The sequence below is a fragment of the Calliphora vicina genome, chromosome 3 (genome assembly GCF_958450345.1).
Source record: "Calliphora vicina chromosome 3, idCalVici1.1, whole genome shotgun sequence".
In the NCBI taxonomy this organism is placed as follows: Eukaryota; Metazoa; Arthropoda; class Insecta; order Diptera; family Calliphoridae; genus Calliphora; species Calliphora vicina.
The window spans coordinates 11,496,749-11,504,490 of record NC_088782.1 but is presented as its reverse complement, the minus strand read 5'-3'; the positions used below and the strand labels follow the sequence as shown (position 1 = coordinate 11,504,490).

At 31.0% G+C, this 7,742-nt stretch overlaps 1 protein-coding gene across 1 annotated transcript in view; it reads left to right on the top strand.

Annotated features, from left to right (window-relative positions):
- The first annotated feature begins 3,163 nt into the window (after window positions 1-3,163).
- The window catches only part of Crtc (CREB-regulated transcription coactivator), a 28,079-nt gene continuing 23,500 nt past the window's right edge, over window positions 3,164-7,742 (top strand). The window contains exon 1 of the mRNA XM_065506424.1: window positions 3,164-3,689. The gene's annotated coding sequence lies outside the window, so the exon portion shown is untranslated. The remainder of the gene's footprint in view (window positions 3,690-7,742) is intronic.

Genomic DNA, 7,742 nt, shown 5'->3' with positions numbered 1-7,742 from the left:
TATTTTTTATTTATCTTGATTTTACTTGATTTTATATTTGTAATATACATAGAGGTATATTTGTGTACTTATATAATACAAATGAATTTGTTCATAGGGTAACATGGCAACGAGATGTAATTGTCAAAAACCTAACTCTCGCAACAACAAAATACATGTTAGTCAATGTATTTTGTTAATGATAAAAGATAGCAGTCATGCTTCTGGCTAAAGTACGAATAAATATACCAGTTTTCTTCTACTGACACCAAAAATACTTTATATTTTTTTAATTTTTTTAGACACACTGATAAATTGAATCCACAAACATGGACTTAATGGTACTTTTTCGTTCTTCTAAAGTACTTTTATAATATTACTGTAATAATTAACTTGAATTAAACACTTATACTGCATTCAGTAGACTACATAACTACACGACAACAAATACAATTAATATGAAAACAAGTAAGAAAGTATGGTCGGTCAAGCCCGACCATATAATACCCTACACTAAGTAAAAGAGCAAAACTATTTTTCTTTTAAAATTTCAATAATTTATATTTTTGAGTGATTTTCGGAAGTGGGGTTATATGGGGGCTATGACCAATTATGGACCGATCACCATGAAATTAGGTCATGTGATTTATGTCTATATTAAAGTTAACTATGTTGAATTTTGTGTGTTTACCAACATTTTTAAGCGATTTATGCACGTTAAAGTGATTTTCGGAAGCGGGTCTATATGGGAGCTATGACTAATTATGGACCGATCGTAACAAAATTTGGTGACATGAATTTTGTGTATATAAAACTTATTTGGAGCGGAATTTGTGGAGATACATATATAAATTAAACATTTATGACCGATAAAGTCCAATTTCGGGAGGACATTCGTATGGGGGCTAGGTGAAATAGTGGACCGATTTCAGCCAGTTTCAATAGGCTTGGTCTTTGAGCCGAAAAAATAATATGTACCAAATTTGATCGAAATATCTTTAAAATTGCGACCTGTACTCTGCGCACAAAGTTTACATGGACAGCCAGCCAGCCAACCAGACGGACGGACGGACGGACATCGCTTAATCGACTCAGAAAGTGATTCTAAGTCGATCGGTATACTTTAAGGTGGGTGTTAGACTAATATTTTTGGGCGTTACAAACATCTGCACAAACGCATAATACCCTCCCCACTATGGTGGTGTAGGGTATAACTACAGCAACATCGTACACAATTGGCATTGAAGTTTTACGTTTCGATATATTGCACAGTGGTATGATAATAAAAACAGGGGGAAATAAATCTGTAACTTCTAAACCCTTATGCCGATTTGAATGAAATCACATGCGCAAAGAGGAAGTGTAGTCGAGTTTAAGTTTTGAATTTGGACCTCATGGCCCCACCAGGAGCGGGACCAGGTGTTCCCAAAGTAGGACACCTCGGGTATGTTCAATTTTTAAAATGATCCCATTTCTTCGTTTGTGTTCCGATTCTCAGCGAGATGTTAAGTTTTCCCTAATTTATTTGACACGTAAAAAACATAAGGTAGACATGTTATATATCAATGGATAGAGGATTTTGTCTACTTTTCAAAAATGTAAATAACTGTTGACAATTAAAAAATTCATGGAATACTTTTTTGATATTACTATATTTTGATATCGAGTATGCGATTTGAGAATTTTTGCCCTAAAGTTGAATTTTAAACATTTAAAACATTTAGCGTAAAGTTAGCTTTTGAAAAAGTACAAATTAGTTATACATCCTTTTAGAAAATTGTTAGATAACTTAAAAAGAATAAAAGTACTTTTTTCCCAAAAAAATTGCGGAAAAAAAATGGATAAAATCGGAGAATATTTGGAACCGCGGTCACCAAAAAACTGGTGTAGGGTGGGTAAAAATGTAGAAAATTAAATTGTTATATTTATAATTAATAATTGATAGCTATGACAAGGTTTTATGTAGTGCTCGACGAGGAGATTCTGTATGTGTAATTTTTTTTAAATCGGAACACAAACGAAGAAATAGGATAATTTTAAAAATTGAACATACCCGAGGTGTCCTACTTTGGGAACCCCTGGTCCCGCTCCTGGTGGGGTCATGAGGTCCAAATTCAAAACATAGACTCAACTACACTTCCTCTTTGCGCATGTGAAATCGGCGTAAGGGTTTAGAAGTTACAGATTTATTTCCATCTTTTTTTATTCTCATACCACTGTGCATTGTTCATTGTCGCCTACGATGCCGTCACTATAATCATCTTCCTATAAACATGTGAATTTTAATTTTGACAGATTGTGGTCGGTAGCCTGCTATGTGTTTAAAGCATTAGTGAGTATTAGGGTGGATCTTAGTAAACAAAACTATGTGAAAACAAATACAAGTAAGAGAGCTATATTCGGCTATGCCGAATCATATATATCCTTCACCAAATTATACTTCAAAATAAAAATTTTAAATATTTCTAGGTAAACAAAATTAATTTTTTTTTCCAAAGTTGTTTTTTGAATTTTGTGGAAACAATTTTTTTTTTCAAATTTGTTTTTAAATTTAAAAGAATTTAAAAATTTTTTTTTTTGTTTTTAATTTTTTTTAATATATAGTAGGGTATTCAATCGATTAACCGTTAATCGGTTAACCGATTAATTTTGGTCGGTTATTTGAAAACAATCGGGCGAGATTTGGATCGTAAACTATAACAGATAAAATAATAATATAGAAATATTTTTTCTAGGAAATTTCTAGTAGATTTATTATCGAGAACAAATATTTGGTCATTTTCAATTTTTCATAACCTAAACTCAGCTACACCTCCTCTATAGGCATGGACAATTTTATTAAAATCGGACCATCTATTTAGAAGTTACGGATTTATTTCCACTTTAAAATAAGTTCATAATTATAAAAATCGGTTTATCAATATAAAAAACAAGTCTGTAGAATAATTCGAAAATATTAATAATCCGATTAACCGGTTTGCGGTTTCTGTTTTTGAATACTCTAATTGTACTGTACTGCAACCAGTTTTTTATTGTCTCACAATTTAAACTAACACACCAAATTGTGTGCCACGTACTGTTCTCTTTCATCAACCCAGACAATCTACTTACTTACTAACACCGCGACCTCTAGTGTTATACTTACACATTACACTGTTAAATAGTGTCTCGACTAACAACCGTTAAACAAACTAAACACAGCCAACCAGTAAACACAGCCACTTGATAAATTTTGACACATTTTCAGTCGTCAATTTGACATCCGAGTGACAGTTCGTGTTTTGCTGAACAATATTTTTCTGGAGAAAAATGAATGAAGAAAAATATAATATTCCGCAAAAAAAAATCATCGTTTTAACCCAATAAATTCATAATATTATGGAAATAACAGTGAAAACAACAAACAAGTGAAATACATAAAATTTACAATGAATTTTTAAAGAATTAAAACGAAATTTGTGTAGTGTAGTGAAGAATCCCCCAAAAAAAAATAAGTAAAGAGAAAAAATTACCAACCAACCAAAAAAAAAAAAAGAACAGGCATAACAGAATTTTTTGGGGCCAAATAGACAGAAAAAAAATGTAAAAAAAGAAAACGAAACGACATAAGAATACGGAAAATTAAACTAAAATATAATAAATATTTCAAAAAAAAAGTAAATGGAATGAAAAAGGGAGCTGAATAATTATTGTCAACTACAATTGTTAAAGTAATTTCCAAAAAATAATAAGAAATGGAATATTTTATTTTTGTAAAATATTATAGATATTTTTTTTCTATTAGTGTTTTCTTAATGGTTAAGAATCTAGCAGGCAGAGTATGAGCCAGCCAGTCAGTCAGTCAGTGTGTTTGGATGAGTGTGTATGTTTGTGTGTGTGTTGATATAAGTCCATGTATGTGTGTGTGTGTATCTGTGTGTGAGTATATTCAAATGTGCAAGTTAAGGAATGTTGTGTGTGCATAATAATAAATACACAAGACCAGAGAAATGCAATTAAACGAAAAGAAGAAGCAAGCATACGGCGCAGCAGCACTAACAACAACAAATTCATAAAAGAAAATTTTAAACACAGAAAAGAAAAAATCAAAACGAAAAAGTAATGTGAAAAGAACATATAGAAAAATTGCGAATAAAATTCTACATTGAAATTGGAATAACAAAAAAGATAGTGCCATAAAAAAGAAACTAATTAAACTTTAATAATACGTACCTCTACATTCAATAATATTTAATGCACAATTAAATAAACTACATATTCAAAACTATGAATTTTTGCATAAGTTGTTGATTTTTCAAAACATTAAATAGCCGACCGTACGAACATTCAACAAACAACAACAACAATAACAACAAGAAAAATGTATCGAAGAAGTAGCAAAACAAGCAACAAAAGCAAAATAGAAAAGAGGTCACAGGAGCACACTGTTGTTTTGTGCTGCGCTGGCACAAGAAAATTTAATATGCAGAGATTTTTCAACAGTCGGTTGGTTACATGGGGTTGTTGTTGTTGCTATTGTATGAAAAATAAAATAATAAAAACAAAATTGATGATAAAGCAGTGTTGTCAATGTAGGCGCTAGGAATAGCGATATTTCTTTACAATTTGTGATTTTTCAGTATAATTTATTGAGCTTGAGGTCAGATTTAAAAGGTTTCTAATTTGTTATTTATTTTCGATATTTCGCTACCTCATTCTGTAGATTCTTCGGAGATAATTTATTTAAAAATTCTGTAATTCTTAAAATAACCTTGAGGAGACACTGTTTAATATTCTTTTATATATATAATTCTTCTGTACGTGTGTTAGTAACTGAACTCCTCCTTAACGGCTGGGTCGATTTCGATGAAATTGGTTTGTGTTTGAGTGGGTCCCTGGATGGTTTAGATTCACAATTGGCCTATATAGGAAGAATGGGCATGGCACCTCCCATACAAAGTAAAAATTTATTATTGCATATCTGGAGTACTATTATAGTGGGAGTCTTCAAACTGTGTGGGACAGCTAGTAGTTTTATAAATTATAATACGGGAAAATTCTACAACAATTATAATAAACGAAAAACATAACGAATCATTTTAAGCCCAAAATCACTACGAACTGCTCGATATACACTACGAATTGCTTGATATCGAGGCTCACTTGGCCCATTCATGACCATCATAGGTCAATGTCCTTCATGGGGCTATCACGGGCTAAGTTGCGTGCTCTGATATCAGTACTTACTGGATACTGCTTGATTGGTGCGCATGCTAGGAGATTGAACACTCCATATAACGACTTCTGTAAACTGTGGAACATCTCCTCTGTCTTTGCCCTGCTCTATCAGGGGTTCGGACTGTGATAATAGGCAGTCATTTTTTGTACGGCCTAGCTGATATATCTACTGTGGATGTCAGGAAGAAAGATTCGTTCATTCGTGCATCTGTTTGGTTCGGCACTGAACCCAATTTCGACATGTGAGGATCCTATTTAGGACCTGAGCATAATGCTTAGGGTATCACAAAGCGACCAATTTATGGACCCAATTGAGCTGGTTAATACCAGCAGCCTTTATAACCTAAGCCCAAAATCAGTGGTATCAACTGATTGGAATAGACGGAAGGAGTTCTAACTAGAAAATATTTTTCAAAGAAACATATATTCTCCCTATAAAAACTTGTACGAAAACCGGTCAACCGGTTTTTTCATCTTAGTAAACATGACCGGTTTCGGTTTTTCAACAAACCGGATTTTGTAAGACTGTTAGCCGGTTTTAATGAAATATATTTTCTAAAGTTCATTTAAACATATTTTTAAAAATATTGATATTAAGTTTGCGCGACAATTTATTGTGCATTTGGTGAATCAGCTGCTTTTGTTTACTTTTATTTATAACCCCCAGTAACACGAAGTCTGGTTATGTGTTAACTAATAGTTATACTGACAGTTTTCATACAAAAATAATTTTAACCGACAGTATAACTATTAGTTAACGCATAACCAGGATTCGTGTTAATGGGGGTAAGAAATAAAAATCAAATAAAATATAAAAATATTGAGCATATGAAAATTGTGTAACTTGGGAACAGAATGATTGGATTAAATGGCATTGTGTATGAAAACATTAACCAACAGCTAGCACCATTTATTCCAAAGATAAGACTTTCAATCAACATTTTTAAAATTTATACAATTTAAAAAAATTTGTTTAAAGCTTTTGTTGAATTTAATTTTATTTGACATTTTTATCAAATATAAATTTTCGGTATAAACTTGCACAAAATTGAAAAGGTGGTTTCATGAAACACGTCGCGCAAATTTACACATTTGCACAAATGGGAAACTTAAGCGGTTAAATGAGTACCCTTAATATTTCGTAGAATGAGCGTCCACAAATAAAAATAAATTTTAGTAGACCTTTTATCAAATTTGACGGTTTTTTTGGATACTCTATAAAATTTGCTGAAACATGATCCCATCTTCTGAATTAAAATACAAATCGTACGATTTTATTTATTAATAGTTCGATTTTTCTTTGATGTATACGAGAAAATATACAAACAGTATGACAGTTTTGACATTAATAAGGCATGTGATATTTTATATCTTATGTGATATTTTATATCTTACGTGATATAGTAAATATTAGTTAAGTGTATATAAACGAATAAATATGAGACGAGTAACAAATTTATATGAGACGAGTAACAAAGTCCCTCATCCAGCACCACACCCAAAACTTTCAATCTCTGCACATTCTCGATATTTTACCCATTAATCTGAACTATACAATTTTGAGGATGACATCCATCAAATTTCATAGCTTTCGTTTTAGATAAATTTATATAATGTCAATTTGATCTTATCCAAGTTAATACCATATCCAGTGAACTTTCCTCAAAAACTAAAAGCTGCTTATCATCAGCAAATCATTAACAGAAAAGAATTCCTTCATGTACATTTAAAATAGTAATAATCCAAGTACCGAGCCTTGAGCTATACCCGAAATTATTCATCTCAAATTCGATCGAGATCCATTAAGAATACAATTTCACAATAATTCGTATAATCGGACAAGAGAAATAACTCAATTTCTTGCGCTCAACACATAATCAGAATAATATTCAGAGTCAATTTAACGTTGTCCATCCATCTGACCATCTCAACAGATCAGAATATTGAAGATAAATCGATAAAATAAATTTACATACGACTCTTTTAGACCAAAATCGAAACTTATTGAAAATGACCGAAATTTGTCTATGATTTAAACTCGCTACCATACAAATGTCCTTTCAAAAATGTACATGAATATGTTAAAAATTATAGGATTGCTCGAAAATTGGGGTCCTAATCAGGAAGCTTTTAGAAGGAACATTTTGGAAATTACTTTATAAGTTTTCTTCTAAACTATGCACAAATAAAACAAATTGGTTAAAATTTGTTACTAAAGGTATTTATAGACGGCAATACTGAGTATTAACACTTTTTGCATTGATTTTGTTCCTGCAGGTTAAAAATTACTTTCTCAAAATTTATATTTCTTCCTATGAAAGTTATCCATTTGTGTAACTGTTTGATAAACATAAATTTTTTTTATCTATATTAACATACTATATTTAAAAAGTAATATAAAGTTATTTATTTCACATTTATTGAGAATTACAACATTTATTGGAAAAAAATAGATTAGGGCCTAGTATTACATAGATTTTTTTCCATTACAAGATGTATTTGCCTAACTAATTTCAGAAATAATATTTTAATATTTCAAATTTTAT